General features: G+C 30.1%; 2 long non-coding RNA genes across 6 annotated transcripts; one reads left to right on the top strand and one right to left on the bottom strand.

Moving 5' to 3' along the window:
* The first annotated feature begins 1,501 nt into the window (after window positions 1-1,501).
* LOC117134218 lies at window positions 1,502-9,132 on the top strand. The gene is made up of 2 exons (XR_004458421.1): window positions 1,502-3,443; window positions 3,809-9,132. It is a non-coding gene; the product is annotated as an uncharacterized LOC117134218 (long non-coding RNA).
* Window positions 5,252-13,936, bottom strand: LOC103870052. 5 transcript variants are annotated; one of them, XR_004458419.1, is made up of 7 exons: window positions 12,287-13,936; window positions 12,059-12,215; window positions 11,919-11,973; window positions 11,670-11,742; window positions 11,505-11,573; window positions 11,320-11,399; window positions 8,029-11,248 (listed from the first exon to the last, which is right to left on the bottom strand). It is a non-coding gene; the product is annotated as an uncharacterized LOC103870052 (long non-coding RNA). The 5 variants fall into 5 exon arrangements; XR_004458420.1 differs by having other exon boundaries at window positions 5,252-8,575; window positions 8,626-11,248; window positions 11,505-12,215; XR_004458416.1 differs by having other exon boundaries at window positions 11,505-11,973.
* Window positions 13,937-14,383: the final 447 nt, after the last annotated feature.

Here is a 14,383-nt window from a genome sequence, read left to right as displayed (position 1 = left end):
TTGAATTTTCCTATATGATGTAAGTAAGGTGTCGGTGTATATAAAGAAATTCAAAAACTTCAGTTTTTTTTGTAGGTGGTCAGAGACAAAGTTGACGAGCATATAAACAGCAACTACATGAACGTGTCAATAATGAATGAGAGTATAATAAGGATAATTTATAAATTATAACTAAATTTACATATTAAGAGGTGGGCAAAATGAACATCATACTCATAACTCAGAAGTATCATTAGTAAGTTGGATTCGACTTGCCCTCGGACCATTGGCGTCTCTGAAAGGTGTAGAATAGAATCATTAGAAAGCAATTAGATAATAGAATATATGTATAAACAAAAGGGAGTATATACTAATATGCTTATATGCCCTCGTCAACTTGATATTGATTTGATCATATATAGTTTTATTCCTTTGTAAATAGTATTAATCAAAGGGTTTACAAATGATACACGTTTCGATTTACGACATTATATATCGAACAATTCGTTCTAAATTGTTGTAAGTACTAAAAAATAGTCAAAATTAGCTAATTGATAAGAGGTTTGCATTAAAAAGATAAATTTATACATTCACCCTTACCGAAACAAAGAACACAAAAAAAAGGTTAATGATGCCTTCTCAACCGTTGGATTTGTTATATCCGACGGTTATAAAATGACTGCGTTTAGGGGAACTGGAGACAGCTGGCGCGATGATGTGGAACAGCGTGGGCCTTTCGCCATATGACAACGAGCATCACGTGGATTATGTCTGGACCACCGTGGCGGCCATTTTTCTACGTAATTATTATTGCTCGCCAATAATATTACTTTAATAAATTGCAGTTCACTCTTTTTTTTTTGTCAGCCTGCAGCTCACTCTAAAGTCTCTAATGCTACGTGACGTGGAGCCTTTTGAAGCAATTATTGGTTATAACTTATAGTAGATCTCGATCCGCACATCCGTGCAGATTTTTTCTTTCTAAGCTAAAATATTTTAAATTTATATAACAAAATTTATCAATAACTTAATGTAATTTAATATTATATTTCTATAATATCTGTTTATGTGACTTATATATTATCATTATAAATTTTATAAATTTTTTATGTAACAAAATTTATTTTGAAAACATTATTATGTAATAATACTATTTTACATCATTTTTTTTATGACAAATGTTTATAGGGGAAATTACATGTTTACCACTTTCATGGTACCACTTTTCATTTTTACCACCACTAAAGAGACATTTTCAAAATACCTTATTTTAAATGGCAAAAGACTCTTATGCCCTTGTTATTTATATATATAATAAATTATTATTTAAATAAAAATTAAAAAATTAAAAAAAGTAAAATTTTTTTATGTTTTCGAATTATACTTTTTCAAATTTGAACTTTTTATAAATTTTTTTTTTGAAATTTTTTTTTTCGAATTTTTTTTTACTTTTTTCAAAAAAATTTTTGAAAAACAAAAATTATGTTTGAAACTATTTTTTATATATTTATTAGAATCCTAAATTTCACATTCCAAAAACCCTACTCCACCCCTCAACTCTAAACCCTAAGTCTATATTAGTTAATCCTAAGGGTATAATTGTCTTTTACTCTTCATTAAAAGTGAAGATAGAAGTGGTTAGTATAAACATGAAAAATGGTACTATGAATGTGCTATTTGTGGCAATTTCCCATATTTTTAAAATAAGCTATAATATATTGTACTTCAAAATAATTTTGTAGTAATGATCTTATTTGAGAAATTACTTGAAATACACTAATTTCGGTAAAATAGTTTTATTTTTTTATTGGAAATAGAAATGGATCTTTCTAACAAAATCTTTTGAAAATCTTTGTAAAATGTATTTTAGAAAATTAATCATTTAATTTTTAAATATCATTAAAATATAGTTAATAATATTTTTATATTTTTTTAAAAAATATATATAAATAAAAACTAAATTAGATTATAATTTCTAGTTATAGTTTATTATTATTTAAATTTAAATTAATTACTTGTTAAGTAAATTTTAAAATGATTCTGAATTCTTTTTAAAAGTATTTTGTTAGAATGTTCTAATATATATTTATTTGTATTTCATATAAAAAGATGAAGATATTAAATCATGGCTATATTAATAATGTGTATTATAGTTCTCTTGAACTCTAGGTGAAAGAATACAGTTTATAATGTTCCTTTTTAATTAATAGCTACAATTAAATTTAAATAATATGTCGCACGTTAAAAAAAAAGAAGAAGCATATGTTTAGGAAGGAAATCAGGAAAATATCTCATTAATAATACGTTTACTTAGTTGTTTAGGAAAATAAAAGACTAAAATGCAACCATAATTACTGTTATGATATTATTATGCAAATAGAAAATTTCATCAAAGTAATTATCTAATAGAAGGTCCAACTTAAAAAAATTACACATAAAAAAAAGTGGTGACTTCTGTTTTAATATATAAGATATAATAGATTCGCGTGACAACCTTAAACAATCAATTTGTTATCGCTGAAAAGGTTTCGTCCTAAACATCATCGGCCGTCTGTTGATATTACTTAGAGTGTGATCGGTAATTTTGGAGTAAATAAGAGAAAAATAAAAAGGTGAAATATAAGAGTGACTGGTAAATATTAGCATAAATTAGAGTAATTATAATAGAGTAAACTGGTGAAAAAGTAACAGAGTAAACTAGATGAAATATGAGAAAAGAAATGATAAAAAACAAACAAAAAAAAAAGTTAGTGGCAAGAAAAGGTTTCCCTCCTCAAAAACTACGATGGAAAAAAAAGGTCACATTACCTCTATTTAAACAGTGACCAGCGTAAATGAATAAAATATCATTAATTCTTTATTTCATCTGATTGGTAAACAGACCAGCAGAATTGAGAGTAATATGTTTTTAGCTGAATTATTATCGCCAAAAGTGACGTACAGTCATACCCTAGTGAAAAGGTTAAAATGAGAGAGAGGAAAATAGAGTAAATGGGTGAAAAATAAATTAAATTAAGTTTCACTCATGTGTAGAGAGAGAGGAAAATAGAGTAAATGGGTGAAAAATAAATTAAATTAAGTTTCACTCATGTGTAGAGTAGTGTAACATTTTATTCCATTTCAATAGTAGTGGAAGTAAATAAATAAAAATATATTTTCACCTGATTGGTGATTTATGAGAGTAACTGGGAATAACTAAGTTTTCCACTCAAATATTTACTCTAAAAGTACCTTTCAGTCATATACTTAGGTATGATTGGTAACTTTAGAGTAAATCAAAATAAAAATTAAAAGTGTGATTGGTAACTGGTAAGTAGTAGAGTAAATAGGAATAATTAAAGTAGAGTAAATATGAATAAAAGTGATAGTAAATAAAAAAAAGCGTTGGAATAAACAAATAAATGAATAATAAAAGTTAGAAGCAGAGTAAATGATTTCCTCTCTATAAACTACGATGGAAAAAGGTGGAAGCACCGTAGCCTATTGGTTAAGGTTTAAAGGCTTCTACACCTAGGTCTGGGGTTCGAATCCCAGACTATACAATTTATTGCAGATTACAGGAAATCCAGGTTTCAAGTCCCGGAGAAAGCGGTTTATTAAACAATTATGCAGATTACAGAGAAAAGACTTTCAAGGGATCTTCAACATGGTGCAAGTAAATCTGGCCAGGCGTGGATCTTCATAGGACGGCTCAGGTGATGCAGTTGGCGTAGGTCTTCATAAAGCAGATAGTATTGTCGGTTGTCGAATCGTCTATGTAATCTTTCCTATATCATAATTGTAAGATCGTAATAAATCAGCGTTAAAAAAAAAACTACGATGGAAAAAGGTAACTAGTATACCTTGGTTTAAACAGTAGCGAGCGAAACATAATTGAATATGATTAAATTTGTTTTCCACTTGATTGGTAAATTCACCGGCTGAAGTGAGTGGAATAAGATTCCAGCTGAAATATTATCGCTAAACTTGACATACAATCATAGCTTAAAGGTCGAAAATGGAGTAAAACTAAAATGTGGAAACCAATAAAATAAAAAGAAATAAGAAAAAAGTGTATTACTCTAGCAAAAGAGAGAGTAAAGTTGGGTGTGTATTTCTATTTATTTGAATAGTGAGTAGAATAAAAAAGAAATAAATGATTTCTACCTGATTGGTGAGTTATTCGTAAAACACAGAGTAAATAAATAACTTCTTGGAGTAAAAGTTGTGCTAGAGTGACTATACAATCACAACCTTATATGTTCTTTTTCATAAGAACAAAATGCTATATCTGAATAAACATAAGATTTGTTTGTGTGCTTAATTGTGATTCTTGTTTTTAAACATTTTGAGAATGAAGAATTTTCTTTTTAGGGCTACAACGAAAGTTACGGTTAACAGTATAATTAAACGAAAAGTTGATTAAAGAAAGAGGATTAATTAGAGAAAAATTAGAGAAGTGTCCAATGATTCAGGGAACAGGTGTCCCTTTTGGCAACGACTACTTCAGTCTTTTCTTGTTCTGAATTAATTACTTGATCTCAACCAACTAATGACCTAAGTTTTTTATTTTTTTTTGTAAAAATTAATGACCTAAGTTTTAAACACCAAAAGGTCCAAAACTATCCGATTTTGGAATCTTAATGGCATGTTTGTAACTTATCCAACTTTCCCTGGTAAAAAAATAGTACATGCAAATTTGTTTAGCATAATATCAAAAATTATCATGTTAATAAATAAATAGAATATGACGTAACATAAACAACTTGAATGAGAATAACCACATTTTGAAATGTTTGTCACTGATTGTATCGAATGGTTTTAACTAATTGAAGAAATGTCAAAAACTAAATAAAGTAATATTAGATACGATAATGTGGTTTACGCATTAGCTTTAGATTTTAGTTAGTTAGATAGAACCAGTTTGTACCAATAAATTATAATTGTATATAATAACTTGTACATCGACATTTTACTCCGAACAGAATCATTAATCAAAATTTCCAAGATTCTTTTTTCATCTTTATCTCATTCAGGATAGCTTCAGTTTCTGTTCAACATCAAACCTCAAATCTACTAAAATTAATATGAACGATACTACTACTTATACGTGATGTCGTGAATTCATTCCATGGTTCCATCATTTCACAAATTATCAAAAACCTATAGTATATTCATCTTATGTAGGCTTACCAGCCCAGTTACAAAGGGCCCATTTTGTTGTAACGTATCTTGCGTCTATCGTATTCTTTGGAGTTCAAACCGACTGTAAATCCACAAAGAGCCTTTTTAGTTTTGTTACTAGGTGATAACCCGCGCCTTGCGCGGAGTGAATTGACTCGGTGATTTAATGTTTGACATCCAAAATAAAGTCTGTATTTGCAATATATGATTGATAAAGTAGGACTTTATAACACCGGAAGAAAGTTTCAAGAACGGTAAAAACATATTTAAACAATAAAATAAGTCTTTTATAACTTAAAAGCTCATTTATTATTAAGATGCATAATTAAAGAATTTATCATAATAGTTCTTAAGTAAGATATTGAAAGCCAAAACAAAAATATAAATGTGAATAGAATACTAATAAAACGAAAAAATCTCCAGTGTGGAGCTGCGCACCTTAGCGAGCTTGGTCATGTCTCGGTTCTAAGATACAGAGTGTACTCTGCTTCAAAGTGTTCTCGTCGAGATGAATAGTCATGTCTCTCTTCTAAGAGAAAAGAGTGGGTTATATAGTTCATACAATATATACACGTTCAAGAACCATTATGCAGTGTGGATGAAAAATGCTTAGCGAGCTCGGTGATGTATCGTTTCTAAGATTCAGAGTGTTCTCTTCTTGAAAGTGTTCATGCTGAGTTCTTCGCCGATATGAATGTTTATATCTCCCGTATAAGAGAAAAGTTAATTACGTCTTCATCTTCTCGATTCTGTGTTTCTAACTTACATGTGTTACTATCTAGTGCTTCGCGATATGCACTCACAGAGCACACCCGTATTTGTTCTGGAAAGTCTTCATGATGGGAAATAATCTTTACGATGGTACGGTGATGTCGTAGCTTAAGCTTTACGTGATAACTCATTCCACGAGTGGTTTTTTTAATTTTCTAGATCAATGAAACGTTTCCAAAAATTCTATAATAGCAAAACCAATTAAGGCAACTAATTTGTGAGAGTCTCTGTACAATGGACACGTGTCATACATGGTGTGAAAGCATTAACTCCAATGCTCCTCTTTTAATATATAAGGGATTTTATGAAAACATCGTCAACAAGTTCTTCATTATTCACGCCACGTTCCTATCAGCAGTACGTAGTAACTAGTAACCCATTCTTAACATGGTATACCACAAAGGAGTTAGCTTTACTGGCTTGGTAAACCTTTAACATTATATATATCTGCCTTGATCCAGTGGCAGCTATGTCGAGAGTATGTAGGAGAAGGCAAGACGCTCACGTAGATTGTTTGTTCCATTGATTCGATCTAGAGTCTGCATTTCACGTCAAATTTGAAACCTGCAAGGCTGCACGTTCGCTTCTTGTGTCAAAATGATCACCGTTGAAGAGAAGAAGAATTAGAGGGATACGTGGTTAGCTGCATGCACAAGTAGTCTTTTATTTTTGTAACACTCATGTTTAAAAAATAAGAGAAAACTAAGTGGGGAGTTGGACCGAGCTAATCACTAGTCTACCACGTCCGGTGGTCACAACTGATCATTTCTGCATGTTATATAGGCAATCCGGCCCGCAGAAGCAGCTCACGTCCCGGGGCCGGCTTAACTATGCGGGCGAAATAAATAAGTATAAATATGACCACCCCGGGTCCATCAAATTAAGAGTCCAAATTTTTCAAAAAATAATTTTTTTTAGAATTTTTTATGAAGAAATAAATAAGTATAAATATGTTTAAATAACTTTTATTTTATATGTTTTTACATCTAAAGTTAATAATATTTTATACAATATAGTTTTTTAAAAAATATGCTTAAATGTTTTCTATATAATTACTAAAGGGTCTAAAAATATTTTTGCCCAAAGGACCTTAAAAACTATGAGCCGGCCCTGCATGTCCGAACGATGAAATATATAGTTGTATTGATCAAAGGGTCTTTAACTGATCTGATAGAGGACTAAAAACTCTCGAGATCTCCCGTAAGTGTAGATATACTCTCTCGACACTCGAGTCAAGGGAGCCTACGTACATATATTCTTTATATATTTCTTATGTCATATGTGAGACTAACGATACTACTCGTCAATTAGTTTGTTTGACTAAGTTTCACTTTGAACACTAATTAGATTTGTACAACAATTAATCATATTAATTGATGAATCTTTAAAAAATACTACTCCTGAGCTAACCATGTAGTCCGGACCAGGGCTGGATCTAGATTTAAATATAGATGGGGGCGGGACATAAATAAATTTCACATTGTATTAAATTTTTGATGGGGGCATTCTATATACTTCGTATAAAATATTAAAGAAAAATAACAAATTAGTTGGGGAACGTGCCCCGGTACGTTAACCCTTAAGTCCGCCCCTGGTCTGGACCGGACTCAAGTTGGAAATATACTAGACAATCGGAGTGGACAAAACTAACATATGTGAATTTCATGGATCTAAAGCTGAATGGGTCTGTCTTGACCGAGTAACCGGATTGATATCACTACGGCACGCCGGGACTAGACTTGGCGAGGAGAAAATGTTGACCAAGGCACACCAATTTATAGGTTAACTAACATGAAAATATAAGAGTTTAAAATCTGAATTATAACACAGGGCATTTCCAATTGTTTTTTACTAAACTTTTGGCATTTCCAATTTTTACCTTCATTTTTTTCTTTCAAAATGAATAAATTCTATCATTAATATTTATTACTAATTTTAATACTTTTTGTTATTTATAAACTTACAAATCTTATCAAAATAAAATTTTCTTTTAATTAAATATTTATTTTATATACATAAATGTGGTTATTCATTTTTTAGTATTTTTAAGTTGTGAGTTCTTTTGTCTATAATTCATTAATATTTAACCAAAAATTAGCAATAATATGTATAATAACTTGTTGTTCAAAAATTATCCTCTCCATCGTTTTATAAGTTTGCTATAACAAATTCTATGTTGCGACGGTTTATAATTGGGGAAATTTTACTTATACACTTTCTTTGGTACCACATTTCAAGTATACTACAAGTATGGGGACATTTTCACAAATACACTTTTCATTAATGACCAAAAGACCATACTAGCCCTAACCTAATTCTCTCTCGCGATCCTCTTCTCTTCCTCTCTCCCTCTCTCTCTGCGATCTTTTTTCTTCCTCTCTGCCTCCGATTCACCGGAGATCCACCGTCTCTCTCTCATTCCACCGGTGCGGTTCTCGTGGCAGAAAATTTTCAGGCTTTCTATATCGATTTTGAATGTTTGGTTACTTTAACAGCCTCCTTGTGTGGATGGATCTGGAAATTGAAAATTGAATAGCTTTGGTTCTGTTGAGAGAAGCAGCAGAGTTGAGGAGATCATGACACTGACAGAGCAAGTGTTACATGTTCCATGAGCTATATGGTTGAAGTTGGGAAGAGTTGAGCCTGGTTGAATTTTCCAACACTGCTATGAAAGTGAGATTACTGTGTGTTTTCAAATTTTGACTCGCTTACCTTTTAAATTAAATCACTGATTTGTGCTTCTTATTTTATACACAAGGAAACTGGAACATCGTTGCAGACGTTGACTTCAGCTGCTACCATGGAGCGTCTTGGTGGAGGTAATATCGTCCAGCCTTCTCTGTCTACGAGAGATGCACTGGATAAGTATCATATTGTTACGCAGAAGGTTAGTAAAGTGGCTATTTATACTTTTTTACAATTACTAAATTAGTTTTGGCTTCTCTATATTATGTGGTTGACTTCGTGAAACTGTTTCAGATGGAGGACTTAGTGGCTAATAATTCAGGAGATGGTGAAATTCAGGTACTTGAGTTCCTAGTGCATAAGTTGTTATAGTGAAGTTTCATTTTCCATTTTGTGTTCACCTATAATTAATGGAATTTTGAGTTTTTTAAATATTTTGTAATTTTGGGAAATGGTTTGGTGGTTTTTGGCCATTTAATGTCTATCTGTTTTGACATTGATTCATTCATTGATGATCTCATTAATTTTTCAGTATTCTGAAGTTCTTGAAATCATTCTAAGATGTATCAGCAGAGATGAAGCAGCTTTAGTTGTCGCTCAAAGTAGTCTTCACGTCAGTGCCAACCTAGCAATTTTTGTGACTATTCGTGAAGTTAGCAATTTTTGCAACATATAAATCATTTATAAAAAGTTATAAAACAATTTGTATATTTTATAAGCTATTTATAAAGGTTTACAAATTATTTTTAAAAAGTCTCTAAACCATTTATAAAGATTTATAAAATAATTAATAAAGTCTATAAATCATTTATAACTGGTTATAAAAATGTTATGAAAGTTTATAAACAATTTATAAAGGATATGTATACAATTTATAAGGGATATGTATACAATTTATAAGGTTTATAGGTTTAATAATCAATTAGAAAGTTTCTTAAATCATTTATAAGAGTCTATAATAATTTATAAAGACTTATAAAAAAAAATTTATAAGAGTTTGTAAAATAATTTATAAGGGTTTTTATAAGGTTTATAAAACTATTTAAAAGGGTTTATAAAACTATTTACAAGAACTTATAAGCTATTTATAAGAGTTAATACATTTATTTAAAAGTGTTTATAATTAATTTACAAGGTTTATAAATCTATTTATAAGAGTTATTCAAAATATTATAAGAATTTAATAATCTTCATAACCCAATTTATAAGAGTTTAGAAATCAATTTAGAAGTGATTATAAATCAGTTAGAAGAGTTTGTTTATAGATCATTTATAAATTCTTATAAAAATTATAAGTAAATCTTTATAAATTATATATAAATCCTTATAAATAATTTATAAACCATTATAAATAATATGTATACATTTTATAGATGATATATAAACCATTAATTTATAACTCTTACAAATGATTTATAAACAACTTTGAAACAACTTCAACTATATGCTTGCCTTTGTTCAACATCACACAACTCACCCTGCAAAAATATTCAAACTCCATAGTTAGACAAAGAATGTTTAGCAGGATCATGTTTACTTCCAGTGAAATTTTTTTGACCTTCTGCCATTTGCAGCATATGTGATCTCAGCTCGAGCTGGAAGACCATTGACAAGCAATTCAAATAACCTTAGTCGCCAAAATCACGTACACTAGTAACTTTGCAAACAGCTATAATCTCTTCTTGTATATTAGCTAATTTCTCCCATCCACATTCTACTGCAAGATCACCTCTAACTATCATAACTCCTAAAAGGATTTAAACACTTCATCTCCAAAGAAGAGGTTCGGGTACAAATCTAACCTCTGATCTCACAGTAAAAACATATTGAAACTGCTTTGTAGCTCCCATAAGTTTTTTTTTCAAGTCATCACAAAATGTTTAAAATGTTTATAATGGTTTATAAAAATTTATAAAGGTTTTACAAAATCACTTACATGTGTTTATAAAGATTTTATATAGAATTTATAAGGGTTTATAAAGTTTATAAAGGGTTTCAATAAGTTTATAAAACCTTATATAAGATTTGTAAGGGATTATAAAAGGTTTTAATGGGTTTTGAAGAGTTTATATAGGGTTTATAAAAAAAATATAAAGGTTTATAAAACCATATAAATATTTATATAACAATTTATAAAGGTTTATAAAACCATTTATGAACTATTTATAAATTTTATAAGAGCTTATAAAACCTTGTATCAACCATCTATAAAGTTTATAAAACACATATAAATATTTATATAACTATTTATAAAGGTCATAAAACTATTTAAAAGGGTTTGTAAAACTATTTACAAGAACTTATAAGCTATTTATAAGAGTTCATACATTTATTTATAAGTGTTTATAAATTAATTTACAAGGTTTAAATCTATTTATAAGAGTTTATAAATCACCAAATTAACCAACTTTCCACCATTTCTTTGCTTATTAAAGAACATCATTCTTTTATAGTTTGTTTTACAAGGCCTTATGAAAAGGTATAATTGAGCATTGAGAACCTCACTATCTCTTTTCATTCTCTTCACCATCCTCTCAAATCTTATTGTTGCTTCCTAAGCACCACCGTATATGGAGTTGCTGTTGTTACCTCTCTGTATTCCTTCTCAGCTTCTCCTACTTTGTCAGAACATGTGAGCATGAGTTTGTCACTGCAAGTAAAAGAGAAGGGTTTATAGAATGTTCCAAAGTAATCATATTTGACTCAGAATATATATCATACAGGTTTATTTCCTTTAACTTTGTTGTTTCTGCCAATTCACAATGTTGCCTGAATGCAGTGCCTCGTTATGCTATTGTCGCCTTGAATACACAAAACGAAAGCAAGAGGGTAGAGTTTAATGTCCAGACATGTCTAGTGTGCATAAACAGAATCTAATCCCAAAGGCAAAAGCTAGAGAAAATCACCTTGATGGATTGCACATAACGAACATAATCCTTCAACGGTTCCTCAAAGTTCATCAAAACTTGTTGAGCCTACAAATAGTGTAAGGTATATCAAAGAGGCTGGCGAAGGAGTACAGTCCCATTCCGAGAATAGATTGGAAAAGAAAACCGCTTCGTTAGCCATACCCGACCCTTCTTTACTCTCTCCTACATCAAATCTCATTAATTACTTCTACACCTTCCATTGCCTTGCAGGCTGCTGCAAGATCATCCAGACCAGAGTGTATATAAACCAATATAAATAACTTAGAAACCATTACAAATGATCTATAAATCTTCAGAATTATTTATAAACCTTTATAAATTATATATAATTCCTTACAAATAATTTATAAACCATTATAACTAATATAAACATCTTATAAACCATTATACATGTCTCATAGGCCGTCATCTTATTTGTCTCTAATTGGAACTTCTCAAACCATATCTAATGAATACTTTAAATCAAGGATTCAAAACACTCAAGGAATGAGACTCGTGAAGTAGAGAGATGATGAAAAGAAAAAGGATACAGCCTGAGATCTTTGATGGATCATTAACGTCTTCTTCTGGTATAACCTTTGTGACACAAGCATACATATAAGGATACAGCCTGATATCTTTGATGGATCATTAACGTCTGCTTCTGGTATAACCTTTGTGACACAAGCATACATAGAAAGCTTCTTCCTGCAGATAAAAAGAGGAGTTGAGAAGCCCAATATCTTACCAAACATTCAGAAGAAGCTATTGCATCTTACTCAGCTCTCAACTCGTCCGGTCTTTACTCTTTAAAGATTGCCTCTTTTCATCAACCGATGTCCATTGTGCATTCAGGTCTTTGAGTTCATCAGCAACGACTGTATTGACAGACAGAACAAAGACTTTTCTTGTCACTGAACCAAGGGACTAGAAACTAAAGTATATACACTTATCTAAGCTCGTCATTTATCTTGCTTTCTAGTTCCATATCTTCATCAAGCTCTTTCTGAAGACGCTCAATGTCATCGTCTCCTGCTGATTCATCTGAATAAGCTTCCTCTGTTTTCTTCTTGCAAGCTTCTAGCTTCTTCTTACAGTCTGTATTTTTTTTAAAAACAAAACAAAACAAATTGAACACTTTTATATTGTTGATTCTTGTAAAGTATCAGTCTTTTGAAGTTTTCTAGAGATCCAAGTGAAGAAACTAACCTTTAATAGATTCCTAAATCTGATTGAAATCCTCATTGCAAGCAAAGTGGAGAGCTATTGAGTGGTTGAAGCTTTGCGCGCGATACGACGTCAAATCCGTTCTTGGAGTTCAGTAAGTTGATTAAATCGTATCCGTGGGAGATTAAATATTTAATATCGGAGCTCTCTCTCATTTCTGGTGCTCCGACTTGTACTTCTAGAGCATGAAATTAAAATTAAAATCATTAGATCAAAACCAACAATACAATGAAAGGTGTGAAGAAGGCTTACTATAGACCAAAAGCACCAGTGGCGAAGAGAGCAGTCTGAGTCCCTCACTCATCGTTACCTGAAATGAGAGGCGTACTCAATTACGATCTCACAGTCACCGATCGGATCGGAGAGGATACCTCCGGCGAGAGAAACCTGACTGATATCTCCGGCGAGAGAAACCTTACCGATATCTCCGGCGAGAGACATCTGTCGTGGGGGAGAAGGAGAGTAATTTAGGTTTAATTATTTAAGGGTACAATGGTATTTTGACCATTAAAAATCTGGTGGTATAATTGGTTAGTGTATAAATGAAAAGTGGTATTAGTGACAATTTCCCTTTATAATTTTTTTGATTACTTAGTTCTTTCATCCATTAAATGATTAAACTATCTAGAATCTACATATACTAGATTTTTTAACCGCACTACGCGCGGATAAGATATTATATGTATTTCTAAATTCTAAAAAAATAATGTATAATATTGTATTACATTATTTAAAAAATATAAAATAAGACTACATAACATAAATATATTTTTTAAATTTTCTTTGTGAAAATCATTATGTTGTTTGATTGTTGTACTTGATTCACATATTTGCATAGTTATTTGTGATAGATGAATAACTATATTTTAATTATCAGTAAATAATATATATTTATTATATAATATAAGAAAAATAAAATTATTTACTTTTAAAACAAACTTGTCTCATGTTGGGGATTCGGTTATAAACATAACATATTCGAATGAGATATTTTTACAGTTATCAATCTTCTTAATAGTCAAGAAACAAATTTGAATATCAAAACAATATCTCATACGATCTCTTTGTAGAATAACTGCTCTGAAGAAATTGAATTTAGGCATCAAAAAGGACTGGAAATGGATGTGCAGATGTGTTATCTAAGTCAACTTTACAAAATACTATTCATAGTTCATATATCATTTATGTCCATCCTATTTTTTTGTCCAATCTTTCTTAAACATCTTGAAATAACTGATGCTAATTAATAATAAACTTTTGGCTGGAAAAAAAATTTAAATTTGTCTAATTATCGCTTAATTTGTTTAACTGATATATATGTATTTCTCAGTTCTAACAATATAATGTATAATATTGTATTACATTATTTAAAAAATATAAAATAAGACTACCTAACATAAATATAATTTTTAAATTTTCTTTGTGGAAATCATTATATTGTTTTATTGTTGTACTTGATTCACATATTTGCATAGATATTTGTGATAGATGAATAACTATATTTTATTATCAGTAAATAATATATATTTATTATATAATATAAGAAAAATGAAATTATTTACTTTTTAAACAAAGTTGTCTCATGTTGGAGATTCGGTTATAGACATATAATATTCGAATGAGATATTTTTACAGTTATCAATCTTCTT

Source organism: Brassica rapa, chromosome A05, assembly GCF_000309985.2.
Source record: "Brassica rapa cultivar Chiifu-401-42 chromosome A05, CAAS_Brap_v3.01, whole genome shotgun sequence".
NCBI classification, from domain to species: Eukaryota; Viridiplantae; Streptophyta; class Magnoliopsida; order Brassicales; family Brassicaceae; genus Brassica; species Brassica rapa.
Note: the sequence above shows the minus strand (reverse complement) of the source record. Positions and strands in the feature narration are given on the sequence as shown.